The sequence below is a fragment of the Dasypus novemcinctus genome, chromosome 21 (assembly GCF_030445035.2).
Source record: "Dasypus novemcinctus isolate mDasNov1 chromosome 21, mDasNov1.1.hap2, whole genome shotgun sequence".
Classification (NCBI taxonomy): Eukaryota; Metazoa; Chordata; class Mammalia; order Cingulata; family Dasypodidae; genus Dasypus; species Dasypus novemcinctus.
Window position 1 is genome coordinate 59,992,481 of NC_080693.1, and position 15,345 is coordinate 60,007,825.

The 15,345-nt window shown below is 37.4% G+C and overlaps 1 long non-coding RNA gene across 5 annotated transcripts in view; it reads left to right on the forward strand.

The window, feature by feature from the left end:
* The window catches only part of LOC101411676 (uncharacterized), a 55,439-nt gene that overhangs the window by 21,105 nt on the left and 18,989 nt on the right, over positions 1 to 15,345 (forward strand). Inside the window, exon 1 of one of the 5 annotated variants that reach the window (XR_009182471.2) lies at positions 7,171 to 7,312. The exons of the other annotated variants lie outside the window; for them this stretch is intronic. This is a non-coding gene — a long non-coding RNA (uncharacterized lncRNA). Of the gene's footprint in view, positions 1 to 7,170; positions 7,313 to 15,345 lie in introns of those variants that run through there. 5 annotated transcript variants of the gene reach the window in all.

Below are 15,345 nucleotides of genomic sequence, written 5' to 3' on the forward strand. Positions count from 1 at the left end.
TATCAATTGAGATAAAGTAAACCAGTGTCCTGCAAGTGTTTTGTGTATGGTAGATATTCACAAATGTTAGTTCCCTTCTCCTTCTCCTGGTTTCTCTAGTTCATTGCTAAACAGAATCTCCTTCTCAATTATCTCCTATCTCTATTGAATATTTCTAGTGATGGGAAACTCATTGCTTACAAAGTATTCATTCCATTTTTGAGAGGTTATAATTATTAAAAAATTTGTCTTCAGGTTGAACTGAAATCTGCTATATGGTATGTAGCTTTCATTCTGCCACAAAAAAACATAGCTTTTCTGATGGACAGTCTTTCATATTTTTGAAGACAGTTACTTTGTTCCCTTAAGTATTTTATTTTCCAAGCTAAAGGGTCACCAGTTCATTCAACTTCAATTTTTTAGATGACCTGGTTTTCATGCCCATTGTCATACGGATTCTATTAGTTGGACCACTTCTAAATCTATGCTATTAATCTGACCTTTTTTCTTTTCTGTTTTAAGTATTCAAGGAATATTTTTTTAGGAATGCATGCTATATTTTGTCCCATTGCAGCAATATTCAGTGTAATATTACTTTCAGAGATCTATAACATGGCATTTTTGTTTTCTTAATATATTTATAGAAATTATTTAAATTTAATAATCATTAGTAACACAAATATTTCCCTCTTGGTTTCAGGGCTTAGTTTCAGGGTGGCTCAGGTGTCTTGAACACATTTGTAATGGAAACTTGTTTTACTCACTTGGGTTCACCCTCTTTTCTGGGGGATGGAGCCAAGGCTTGTCCCTCAAAGTTCTGATTGTGGTGGTAATTAACTAGTTGACTCCTAAGCTATAATTATCTTACACCTTCAATTAAAAATCACATTTATTTATTGCAACATGTAGCTATTGCAAAATCTTGCAATACACATTGGATTTTTATTTTCCACTAAGCAAATTTTCCCAGATGATTTATTTATTTTTTTCTGGGTTGTTCCATTGTTAGGTGTTGCTGTCATTCCACTGCTGACTAGGACATTCTTCCTAACAAAGATTGATCAGTGGACAGACAGTTTGCAATATTGTTGGTTTTGTTCTCCTGCGTCCTCACCTGCTGTAATGTAGTGATTGAAACTTAGTAAATTATTGTTCCCAGATTTCAGAATTTCGAGTGACTCATTAGGGCCATATATATGTGACAACATAATTGGAACCAAAATGAAAAATCCAGTTAACATATGCTTTCATTTTAAACTGTGGCAAATGATGGATTTCATTAATAGTTTTCATCAGATTTCAGCCATTCTTTATCTCTGAATTTTTCAGTTGTGTTGACAATATGTAAACCCAGTGTGATGCTTCTAAACATTTCAGCCAGCATTTTTTTTGGTATATTTACATGGTGCTAGATGCTGCATTAGGTGCTGAGGATTTATTTCTGAATGGCCAATAGTACATGGTCATTGCCTTTGAGGTGGAATCAGACATGCAAACTCATCTTCCAAAAATGAAATGCAGTCCACCATGGTTAAGGAATGTTGGGGGTTCTAAAGGGTTCACAGAGAAAAGGCACTTAGTCTTGTGTGAAGGCAGTCCAAGGGAGATGCTATTTGTTCCTGTTCCTGCCTCCACACTCCCATTTAACACCATACACTGAGATTTTTTATACTTCTCAAGGCTCTGCCTTAAGAGTGGTCCTTCTGTTCTAGCCCTACGTATTCTCTCCCTCCTTCAAACCTCTGTAACACTTCATCTGCACTTTCTCTCATAGTGCAGGAATCTTCCTACCTCAAAGTAAGGTTATTTGCATACATATCTATGTCTGTTCATGGTTTCTTCCATAATGCTCAGTAAATTTTATTTTGTTTGAGAGAAAAATCAATTAGAACACCTCTGTCAATTAAGAAAGAACAAGTTGTGTTTTGGTCTAGACTGCCAGGAGTATTAAGTTTTCAGACTGAAGCTTTTCATGGTGTTGCTTTTAGAATTCAGTTTTGTATCCAGAGTTGAGTGCTTCTGTACCAAACATATGCTAATAATGAATTAGAGGATTCTGATGCTGCTTCTATAAGTGAACATCTATGGACACATTTCCTTCCCTTAGAAAAACTGCATAGAAACCAAGTCAATTGTTTTGTGAAAACAATTCCTAATACTCTTTAGATGTAAGGAAAGAAGTCTTAAGGTTAAATTTCCTTAAAAAAAAGAGAAGGTGTCTTGAGTTTAAAGACTCTTGTTGCAACTGAAGAGTACTTTAGACTGAGTCAACAGATATTGTGCAGTAAGATTTATATGAATATTCCTTGTGAAATTACCAAGTTAAGATTTATATATGTAAAATAAAAAAAGAGTGTGAGTGTCTTAAGGGTTTTCTGAAAATGTTAGTTAAATTAAAAGAATTTCTCAGTAAAATGCAAATAACATCTAAGTGGTTTTCAGTCTCTGATAGCCAGCATACTTTCTTTACTAAGATATGAGGAGGATAAAGTAAGTGGAATTCATTTCCATATGACATGTATTTTTCAATAAAGTTACCAAAACAGGTTCAAATTAAATCATTCAGAGCATCTTTTTTGTTCCTATGTGATAGACACTCAGCTTAGCTGTTGTTCATTGATAAACTAGGGTTTGTTCATTCATTCTTACCAAAAGAAAGATTGGCGAAGTATTTGGAATGAATAAATAGATAAAACCCTGATGGATATTTCAAGAAAGTAATAGAGGAAATATATCACCATTCAGTTGTCATGCAACAAATATTGAGTCTGTTTGTGTGGTAGCCCTATGCTAAACTGGGGATACCTAGAGAGCCATACAGGCATTCCAGCTTTTTTTTTTTTTTTAATTTTATTAAACATTTTAAAAATATATACTTAGATTATACAAATGTCACATAAAAAATATAGGGGGTTCCCATATGCCCCACCCCCACATCTCCCCCATTTTCCCACAATATAACACCCTTCATTAGTGTGGTACATTCATTGCAATTGATGAACACATTTTGGAGCATTGCCACTAAGCGTGAATTAAAGTTTACATTATAGTTTACACTCTTCTCACATATACTGTAGGTTATGACAAGATTTATAATGGCCTATATCTGTCGTTGCAGTGTCATTCAGGACAATTCCCAAGTCCCAAAAATACCCCCATATTACATTGCTTTTCCCTCTTCCTGCCCTCAGAACCTCCAGTGGCCCGTTTCCACATCAATGATATAATTTCTTCCATTGCTAGAATCACAATAAGTCTGTAGTAGGATACCAGTAAGTCTGCTTTAATTCATAGTTGATTCCCCAATCCTGAGGATTCTGGGATGGTGATGTCCATTCCGCCTCTAATTGAGAGGGGGCTGTGTTGCCATAGGGCCTATGGATGGGGATTCTCTGGCTTGCAGATGTAGACTCTTCATTCCTTGGTATGGTAATTGTCATCATTACCTCCATGTTACTTGTCCTGGGTGCATTCCAGCATTTATTGAGTATATAGTCTAGCACTTGTACACAATTCCATGCACGTATATTTAGCAAATATTGATTGTCTCCTATGCAGTGGACACTGCTACGTGTGAGGGCCACTGTGGAGGACCAAATAGTTGTGGCCCCTGCACTTAGAGACTTTAGAGAGTTTATAGTGGAAGAAGCAGACATACCTCATTAGTTATACAAATGAATAATTACTAATTGTGCTAAGAGCTATGATAGAAAACTACAGGATATTATGATATAATAGGACAGGTGACATTTGATTTAAGTAGGAGTTAGCTAGGCCCAAATGGAAAGGAAGCATTTTTTGAGCAGAGAAAAAGCCTGTGAGAAGATGCTGGAGGTGGAAGGAGCAGGTTGTTAGAAAAGCTAAACAAGGCCAGGAGGGATGGTGTAGAGAGGGAGGGCACCCAATTTGAGGTTGGAGAGGGAGTCTGGGCCAGATGATGCAGAATTTTTGTTTTTTATTCGAAGGACAGTAGGAAGCCTTTGAAGGGTTTTAGGAATGAGGTGTAGTGGGGAGAATGGAATGGAAAGGGTGCAAGTGGGAGCTGTGTGGTTATCCAGGGAGAGCTGATGAATGGTGGCTTGGACTAGAGTGGATCTGGAGAGAATAGTACTTAGGTCACAGATATTTAGGAGGTAAAATGCCAGAATATGGCCAGGATATGGTTACACTATTTTTTGACTGAATAAATGGAGGAATGGATGGATGGATGGATGGATTCAGGGGACATGGATCTTGACCCTGGTTAAAAAACTACAGTTGAGGGATTTTGAGACCAACATTAGGGGTGGAATAACTTTTATTGGATTTTTAGTTAAAGTTCAGTTTGACTGAAAATACATAAATCTTACTTGGTGATTCTTCTGACCACACTAAACATAAATGACCCATAAAGATCATATGTGATTAAAAATAAATTATCATGATATAAGATGCTTAGATATATGTATTTTATGATATATATGCTTTTTTGAAATATAATTGTTTATGATATTTTCAGTGTTAATACTTTGGAAAATGAAGATAAACAATCTCCCTCTGAATAAATGAGCAAGTTATTGTGTAACCAGGCACTTCAGCGTTATATCTTGGGAAATATGATCTTATATGTCCTTTAACGCCTCAGAAATCATCTCCTCTGTCATGCGTCTGTTTCCTCAGTTACCCTGGAGGTGACAGATGATAAAGATAATGATGACTAAAACGTTCAATGGGCTCCCCTCCCTGCTGAGATCTGCCTTCCCCTAGAGCGAGTCACATTTTCCCACTGGTCACATTCAGCCCAGCATTCAGCCCTTCTCTCCTTCCACCTCTACCAAGCAGTGAAAATACCTTCCAGAGTCTCAGAGGGGAGAGAAATCTTCCACAGAAAACTCCAGTGGGGAATTGAGTCAAATTCTCCCCCTTTACAAAGTCCTTTAGACTTCTCCTTACTCTAAAACTCTGAATAGTGAGACAGGATAACTAGAGTTCCTTGTACTACTTCATAACACTATTGCCTAATTTTGTAGTAACCTGGATCTATTTTGCATTTTTTGTCCCATGATTATCTCTTGATTAGATGCTGATTATATATATATATATATATATATATACACACCAATAATGAAAATTTATCTTATTCAGTCATTTATTAAATAAGATAGGAAAGTTTAACAGTAGAATTTGCCTCTCATCCAGAATCAGCACATTAGGTTGCTTAAAATAGGTATCCAGTTAAAATATCACTAAGTACCTTGCAGGTACTTTTGTATATAACATAAAATGCAATTAAATATTTACAAGCATCATAATGTAAAAGTATGCCCTGAAAATACTTTTTTAATAATATGAGTTGTTCCTTTTAAAACTTGTAAAACTCATAAAAATGAATGAGGAAGTGTCAGATCTTCCTAAAAGAAGTTGACTGCACCTCCTGACACCTTTGTTAAATAATCAGCATATACTGTTTATGCAGCAACGTCACGGTTGTCAGTTAAAAATGATGATTAATGTTATCCCATTTGCACCAATGCAATAAAGAAACACCCTTGGAAAACTTCGTGTTTGTAACTGAAGTTACTTTCAGTAGTCTGTGTAAAAACACATATAATTGATGTTAGATAAATATTTGTTGAATAAATGAATACACAAATAAATGAATATGATATCTCATAACCATACCTAAACATAAGGCTTCCAATTGAATATTGTCTAAAAAAAATTAAAAATATACTTTGGTTAGAAAAATTTGTGTTTGCAGTTTTGTTCCTTTGAAATACCATAGCATTTGCAAAGAAATGAAATATTTCAAAAATGATATGCTTTTCTCAGCAGGAACTTTTATGAATATTTAATTTTAGAAGTTGGATTCAAAGTTAATAACCGAAATGAGTATATTCTGACCTGCCAAGTTCATAGTGCCCTCTGTTTGTAGTGATTTTTCATGAGGATTCCAATGTGCTGGGTTAAGGGAATTATTATTATAGTCTTTTTGTAAAAGGTGAATAATCTCAAGTTGAGTAATTTGTTAGGAGTAAAGTAATGACTCACTGAGCCAAGCCTGAAATACCATCTAGTTTCTACTGCCTCTCTGTGGACTGTTGTTATTAGCATGGCTTATTTAAAGTCTGTTTATAAATTGTATATTTGTTTTCATGATGTTTGAAAAACATACATTTGTTAGAAAACATTTGCAGAGTGAGTCAGTAACAATGACGTTTGTTAGCAACTAAATCCTTAAATTCAAAATTTAATCCAAAGGAAACCAGAGTACAGAAATAGTTAACAAAGCCTTAATACTCATGTTTTACATTCTATAAAGTTTCAATATCTATTCAGATTTTTGCAAACAACCTATTGCATGTGTGTAAAGCATTGAGTTTGTTCAGGAGTTTGCTATAAATTATACTATGATGGCTTAGGGAAAAAGTCCTCCGAAATTGTGAGAGATAATCCCCAGGAGCGCTAAGGTTTTCTTCAATTTGTTTTATATACTTTATATTTACTTGCAGAATCTTTCCCCCTTCAATCTCAGTGTTAACAGCATTTCCACAGTGCTTCAGGGGTAACAAAGGTCTCTCTCAGAACTTGGCTTATTTGAGGCTCACAGCTGTTTGTGATAGGAGGGGTAAGTATTATCCTCCTCATCATTCAGGTGAGAAAAAATTTGACCCCTTAGCAGTCAGCAAAGGAGAAATATATGAGATGAAAAATTGCTTATTTCTTTTCCAACACTAGAATTGTTAGGGAGTGTGCATGAAAGGAAGAAAAAGAATAAGTCTGTGGAAAATATGTAAATAAGTTCCTTAGTTGTAGCATGAGTTTTCTTTCTGTAAACAGTTGGCATTTAGTACTTACTGTGTACCACATGTGAATGAACTCACTGAATCCTCACAATATACGTATGAGGTGAGGTGGGTACTATTACTGCCCTGATCTTATGGACCAGAGAGCTGAAAAAAAGAGAGGTAAATATAATCCCTTAGAAAATGACAGAGTTGAAACCCAAACTCAGGCAGTCAGATACCAGAACTTGTGTTCTTAACCACTAGGCTCAGTCATGTGCTGGTAAGCCACATAGTAGTGTTTGCCAATTGCCATGCCATGCTTGCAAAATTCTTAAATATTGATCAGTCTGCTTGGGAGCAGGTGCAAGACTGCCCCAGCACACCACTGGTTATGGTACCTGGTTTGTCATGAAGACAGATAACTAAATCATTTTAAAATCAATTTCATATGATTTACAAACAATAAAATGTTCCCATTTTAGGAGTACAGTTTGAAGAGTCTTGACAAATGGATACACCCATGAAACCATCACAGCTATCAAGATACAGAACATTTTTATCAGTTTGTAAGGTTCTTTTGTGCCCCTTCCCAGTTACTCTCCGCTCCTCCATGCTTTCAGCAGAGGAAACTCCTGATATGCTTTCTGTCATTACAGATTAGATTTATTTTTCCTAGAGTTTCATATAAATGAAATCATAGAGTATATAGTCTTTTTGTGTCTAACGTCTTTTGCTCAGCAAAATGCTTTGTATGTTAGTTGTTCCATTATTATTATTATTTTTTATTGCCAGGTAGTCTATTGTATGAATATACCACAATTTATCTGTTCACCAGTTGATTGTTTTTTAATCACAAATTCTGGTTATAGTAGGTCCTTTCATCAAATGTTGCTGAATGTGCAGCTGCAGCTCTAATGAAAAACTGAGGCACCAAGGAGAGTAAATTCAATTGGGGCCTTTTTAAAATCTGATTTTTTGTTTATGATACTAATATTAAACAGTGACATTTAAATTTTAGATTCATTTCCAAGATTTTGGAAACATTTACTACTCCATAAAAAGGCATTTTTTTCAGCTATGTGAATTAATTTTCATTTGATCTGTTTTTTTAAGGCTGGTTAGTTAAGATTGGCTGGCTGATTTTCTCAGTAATTATTAGCTTCTTTTTTTTTTTTTTTTTTTTCAGTTCATATCTGGCTTTATTTATTACATGCCTACCAATTTTCTTTTTTTTTTTCTTTTTTCTTTTTTATTGACTTTGTAATAATATTACATTAAAAATATATATGTGAGGTCCCATTCAACCCCATCCCCCCACCCCCCCCTCTCCCCCCCCCAACAACACTCGTTCCCATCATCATGACACATCCATTGGATTTGGTAAGTACATCTTTGGGCACCTCTGCACCTCATATACATTGGTTCACATCATAGCCCATACTCTCCTCCATTCCATCCAGTGGGCCCTGTGAGGATTTACAATGTCCGGTGATTGCCTCTGAAGTACCATCCAGGGCAGCTCCATGTCCCAAAGACGCCTCCACCTCTCATCTCTTCCTGTCTTTCCCCATACCCTTCGTCCACTATGTCCACTTTTCCCATTCCAATGCCACCTCTTCTATGTGGACATTAGATTGGTTGTGTCCATTGCACCTCTATGTCAAGAGGAGGGTCAGATTCCACCTGGATGCTGGATGCAATCCTCCCATTTTCAGTTGTAATCACTCTAGGCTCCATGGTGTGGTGGTTGTCCTTCTTCAACTCCATCTTAGCTGTGTGTGGTAAGTCCAATAAATCAGATTGTAGGTGCTGGAGTCTGTTGAGGCTCAGGATCTGGCTATCACATTGTCAGTCCAGAGATTCAAATCCCCTAAATATATCTTAAACCCCAACATTAACTGCACCTCCAGCACATTGGCATGAAAGTCTTATGGAGGGAGATCCCATCTGAGTCCAGATTCATCACACATAAACACCATTTCCAAAGAGGGGCCATCTGCCCTGGTAGTTAACCCCATCGGCCATGACCATAACTCCCATGGGTCTCTTTAGCCCTCAAAGGAACCAATATCTGGGGGTTGTATCTGCTTTATCTGTCTCTCTGACTCTGCTCAGTTGTGCATGAGGGCAAACCTTCTGCCAGCCTCCAGACTCTTTTTTAGAAACTCGTAGCCATATAAACTCATTTCTCCTTTCCATTTCCCCCTTACTTTAGGTCAAACAGCATTTTAAAGTCATGGTATTTTATGTAGACATGGATATTCTGCTGATCCGCATTGAACCTTCCGTATAAGGTCATTTTCCAGTTGCCTCATCAGTTGGTAGTTGATAGTGGTCCCTCGTTGCCAGGGAGGCTCATCCCCGGGTGTCATGTCCCACGCTGGGGGGAAGGCATTGCATTTACATGCTGAGTTTGGCTTCGAGACTGGCCACATTTGAGTAACATGAAGGCTGACAGGAGGAAATTCCCAGGCACAAAGTTGCTCTAGGCCTTGTTCTTATTTTGGGTTTATCAGCTCACAAGCATAGTCATTAGCATCAGGGGCTCACTGTTGAACCCTCACTCCCTCCCGGTCCCCGCCACTGTACCTGGGAGACTGTCGCTGCTCCCCTAGGGACCACGACAGAGCACCACTGGCCAGGAACCCAGTACCCCCCCTACTGTGGTTTTTAATTGTTGCCACTATGAGTATATCCAAACATTACCATGCACCCTGGACATATGTTCTGTACAGCTCCCTGTCAGCCATATATCACCTGTCATTGGTACCCCATACCAGTATCCCTCCATTGCCATTGTTGAAACACTCTGATCCAGAACTCCCCGAAATTTGAAGCCCAATATAATTTCATGGTCCCTTACTAGGGAATGGCATATAGCGATGAGTTTAAAGGATAGATAAAGAACTTGGATAAAGTTAGATAAAGAACTTAGATAAAGAATGTTGACTTGAAAAAATTCCACATCCTATCTTTTTCTTTCCCCCCCCCCCCTAATTATTCAGCTTTTCTTCACAGGAGTCCTAGACCACAGCAATGTATATATATAATATACAGCACTCCCACACATCCACCAGAAAACCTTTTCCCTTCCACAGTGATACTCTTACGCCCTATTCATATCATATTTACTTAAAGTGATGTACAGAGTCTGAGACATTAGCTTTCTAACAAGGTGACATCTGTGCTTACATTGTGGTGCATACTTTAGGATACACAGTTCTTTACATTTTTAGTTATCCTATGTTTTACATTATGGTTTACATTATTAGTCTGTCATCTCCTATATGTTATAGTGTAATATTACATGTTTTATATCCATCCTTGTGTACTCTCAAGAAACTCCTCTCTTACCCCCCATTTACTTTGGTTCCACACATTTAACGTCCATTTTCCCTTCCACCTTGGTGCCCTCAGTGATAGCCAACCTCCGTTTCCTGAGGAGCCACTTCCAGAGATAGATGGAATAGTGTTCAGGTCCTAACTTACTCAACTGCCCCAATGCCCTGGGAGCCACCCTTTCTCTCGAGGGATACAGTTCCCTCTATTGGATGGCATTAGTCCTCCCCAGGATGTGGGTCCACCCCCACTCTCACTACTTGGGTTTCTACCCCATGGTGTCACCCACTCTGGCAGAATGAGCATTTAGACATTCCCCAGGAGCCCGTCCTGCATCAGACCCTCCCCTCCGAGCATTCTAAACAGGTAACCCTCTTTATTATATTTTGATATGATTTTGTCGGCATTTTACTCTCCACCAACACCTGACCCTCCCCTGGTTCGTATGCTACCCCTCCCTCCCCCCACTTTTGGGCAACGTTACCCATCCGTCCCTCCCCAGCCACCCTCAAACCCGCAAAGCCCCAAGCAAAGGCAACCCCTTGCCCCCCTTTTATCTCTTCTTTGTGTTCATACTTACCACCATCTCGTCTTAAATTCGACCCCTGCAGACATCGGCTCATATCCTTCCTCCACCCTCCGATTTCCTGTAAGCCTATCGTTCAGTCTCTTGCTATCTAGGGCAGCTTGTTTATTTCATATCATTGAGGTCATGTAGTATTTGTCCTTCAATGTCTGGGTTGCTTCACTCAACATAAGGTTCTCAAGATTCATCCATGTTATCACATGTGTTTGTAGTGTGTTTGTTCTTACAGCCGAGTAGTATTCCATTGTGTGTATATACCACATTTTATTGATCCACTCATCTGTTGATGGGCATTTGGGTTGATTCCAACTTTTGGCAATAGTGAACAATGCTGCTATGAACATTGGTGTACATATATCGGTTTGTGTTCTTGTTTTCAGTTCTGCTGGGTATATACCCAGCAGTGGTATTGCTGGGTCATATGGCAAATCTATGGCTAGTTTTTTGAGAAACCGCCATACTGTCCTCCAGAATGGTTGGATCCTTCTGCATTCCCACCAGCAGTGGATGAGTGTTCCCCTTCCTTCACATCTTCTCCAGCACTTGTATTCTTCTGTTTTTTTCATAGCTGCCAATCTTATGGGTGTAAGATGGTATCTCATTGTAGTTTTGATTTGCATTTCCCTGATAGCTAGAGATTTGGAACATTTTTTCATGTGCTTTCTTGCCATTTGTATTTCTTCTTCGGAGAAGTGTCTGTTTAAGTCTTTTTCCCATTTTTTAAATGGGTTGTTTATCTTTTTATTTTCAAGATATAGGAGTTCTTTATATATGCAAGTTATAAGTTTCTTATCAGATATATGGTTGCCAAATATTTTCTCCCACTGTGTGGGCTCCCTTTTTACTTTCTTGACAAACTCCTTTGAGGTGCAGAAGGCTTTAATTTTGAGGAAGTCCCATTTATCTATTAGTTCTTTTGCTGCTCGTGCTTTTGGTGAGATATTCATAAATCCATTTCCTATTACAAGGTCCTGTAAATGTTTCCCTACACTGCTTTCTAAGGTTTTTATGGTCTTGGCTCTTATATTTAGGTCTTTGATCCATCTTGAGTTGATCTTTGTATAAGGTGTGAGATGGTAATCCTCTTTCATTCTTCTACATATGGCTATCCAGTTCTCCAGACACCATTTGTTGAATAGGCCACTCTCTCCCAGTTGAGAGGGTTTGGTGGCTTTATCGAATATTATGTGGTTGTATATGTGAGGTTCTATATCAGAGCTTTCAATTCGATTCCATTGGTCTATGTGTCTCTCCTTATGCCAATACCATGCTGTTTTCACCACCGTGGCTTTATAGTATGTTTTGAAGTCAGGTAGTGTGATTCCTCCAATTTCGTTTTTCTTTTTCAGTATGTCTTTGGCTATTCGGGGTCTCTTTCCTTTCCAAATAAATTTCATAGTTAGTTTTTCTAGTTCCTTAAAGAAGGCTGCATTGATTTTTATTGGGATTGCATTGAAAGTGTAGATCAGTTTTGGTAGGATAGACATCTTAATAATGTTCAGTCTTCCTATCCATGAACAAGGAATAGTCTTCCATTTATTTAGGTCTTCTTTGATTTCCTTGAACAATCTTGTATAGTTCTCGGTGTATAAGTTCTTTACCTCTTTAGTTAAATTTATTCCTAAGTATTTGATTTTTTTATTTACTATTGTGAATGGTATTTGTTTCTTGATTTCCTCCTGATCTTGCTCATTATTGGTGTACAGAACTGCTAATGATATTTGCGCATTGATCTTATAACCTGCGACTTTACTAAACTCATTTATGAGTTCTAGAATCTTCGTTGTAGATCTCTCAGGGTTTTCTATGTATAGGATCATGTCATCTGCAAATAATGAAATTTTGACTTCTTCCTTTCCAATTTGAATGCCTTTTATTTCTGGTTCTTGCCTCAGTGCTCGAGCAAGTACTTCTAAGACAATGTTAAATAGGAGCGGAGACAGTGGGCATCCTTGTCTTGTTCCTGAGTTTAGAGGGAAGGAGTCTAGGATTTCTCCATTGTAAACAATATTGGCTTTAGGTTTTTCATATATACTCTTTATCATGTTCAAAAAATTCCCTTGTATTCCAACCTTTTGGAGTGTTTTTATCAAGAAAGGGTGCTGTATTTTGTCAAATGCTTTTTCTGCATCAATAGATATAAACATGTGATTTTTTTCCTTCAATCTGTTTATATGGTGTATTACGTTGATTGATTTTCTTATGTTGAACCATCCTTGCATACCTGGGATGAATCCCACTTGGTCGTGGTGTATAATACGTTTAATGTGTTGTTGAATACGATTAGCAAGTATTTTGTTAAGTATTTTTGCGTCTAGGTTCATTAGAGAAATTGGTCTGTAATTTTCCTTTCTTGTGATGTCTTTGTTTGGCTTTGGTACTAGGGTAATGTTGGCATCATAGAAGGAGTTGGGTAACGTTCTTTCTGTTTCGATGTTTTGGAATAGTTTCAGCAGGATTGGTGTCAGTTCTTTCCGGAATGTTTTGTAGAATTCACCTGTGAAGCCATCTGGCCCTGGGCTCTTCTTAGTTGGGAGATTTTTAATAACTGATTCTATCTCTCTGCTTGTGATTGGTTTGTTAAGATCATCAATTTCTTCTTTTGTCAATATGGGCTGTTTATGTGTTTCTAGGAATTTGTCCATTTCCTCTAGATTGTCATTTTTGTTGGAATATAGTTTTTCAAAATATCCTCTTATGATAGTCTTTATTTCTGTGGGGTCAGTGGTGATATCGCCTTTCTCATTTCTTATTTTGTGTATTTGCATCTTCTCTCTTTTTTTCTTTGTTAGTGTTGCTAAAGGTTTGTCAATTTTGTTAATCTTCTCAAAAAACCAGCTCTTGGTCTTGTTTATCTGTTCAAGTGCTTTCTTATTTTCTATTTCATTTAGTTCTGCTCTTATCTTTGTTATTTCCTTCCTTCTTCTTCCTGTTGGGTTGCTTTGTTGTTGTTTTTCTAATTCCTTCAAATGTGCAGTTAGTTCTTCAATTTTTGCTCTTTCTTCTTTTTTGATATATGAATTTATGGCTATAAACTTCCCTCTCAGTACTGCTTTTGCTGCATCCCATAAATTTTGGTATGTTGTGTTATCATTATCATTTGTTTCAAGGTAGTCATTGATTTCTTTTGAGATTTCCTCTTTGACCCACTGTTTTTCTAAGAGTGTGCTGTTTAATTTCCAAATCGTGGTGTGAAATCTGGGCTTCTGTCCCTTGCAAATCTCCAGCTTGACTCCACTGTGGTCAGAGATAATGTTTTGTATGATCAATCTTTCTGAATTCGTTCAGCCTTTCTTTGTGGCCTAGCATATGATCTATCTTGGAGAATGATCCATGTGCGCTTGAGAAAAATGTATATCCTGCTGTGTTTGGGTGTAGCGATCTATATATGTCTATTAGATCGAGCTCCTCTAGTATGCTATTCAGATGTTTTGTTTCTTTGGTGATTCTCTTTTGAGATGTTCTGTCCAGAGTTGATAGTGGTGTATTAAAATCCCCCACTATAATTGTAGATGTATCTATTCTTTCACTTAGTTTTTCCAGCGTTTGCCTGACGTATTTAGAGGCACCCTTGTTAGGGGCATAGATATTTATGATTGTTCGATCTTCTTGACAGATTTTCCCTTGGACTAAAATGTAGTATCCTTTGTCTCTCACAATTGTTTCACATTTAAAGTCTATTTTGTCTGATATTAATATAGCTACTCCTGCCTTTTTTTGGTTATTGTTAGCTTGTATGATTGTTTTCCAGCCTTTCACTTTCAATCTCCATGCGTCTCTGGGTCTAAGATGTGTCTCTTGTAGACAGCATATGGATGGGTCATATTTCCTTATCCAATGTCCCAGTCTGAATCTTTTGATAGGTGAGTTTAATCCATTGACATTCAGTGTTATTACTATCAAGGAATTATTTGTGTTAGCCATACTTTGATTGGATTTGTGTTTGTCATATTTTGTTTGTATATTTTTTTTTGTCTTTTTTGTTGTTGTTGTTGGTCTTATACTCTCCTCCAACTTTGCCTTTCCTGTTTTTTCCTTTCTTCCTTCAGCACTTCCTTTAGAATTTCTTGAAGGGGAGGTTTCTTGTTGGTATACTCTTTCAGTTTCTGTTTGTCTGCGAATATTTTGAACTCTCCATCATATTTGAATGCTAGTTTAGCTGGATAAAGTATTCTTGGTTGGAAATTTCTTTCCTTTAGTACCTTGACTATATCATACCACTGTCTTCTTGCCTCCATGGTTTCAGAAGAGAAATCAGCACTTAATCTAATTGAGCTTCCCTTGTATGTGATGGTTTTCTTTTCTCTTGCTGCTTTTAGGATTTTCTCTTTGTCTTGAGCATTGGATAATTTGACAAGTATATGTCTTGGGGTGGGCCTGTTGGGGTTTATGACTTGTGGAGTGCGCTGTGCTTCTTGGATATGTACATCTGTCTCTTTCAGTATATTTGGGAAGTTTTCAGCCATTATTTCCTGCAACACTCTTTCTGACCCCTTTCCCTTCTCTTCACCTTCTGGAATGCCTATAATACGTATGTTTGAGCGTTTTGCATTGTCATTCAGGTCCCTAAATCCTAATTGGATTTTTTCTATTTTCTTATTGACCCCTTCTACTATCTGTTTGATTTCTGATGTACTGTCTTCCACATCACTAATTCTCTGCTCTGTCTCTTCT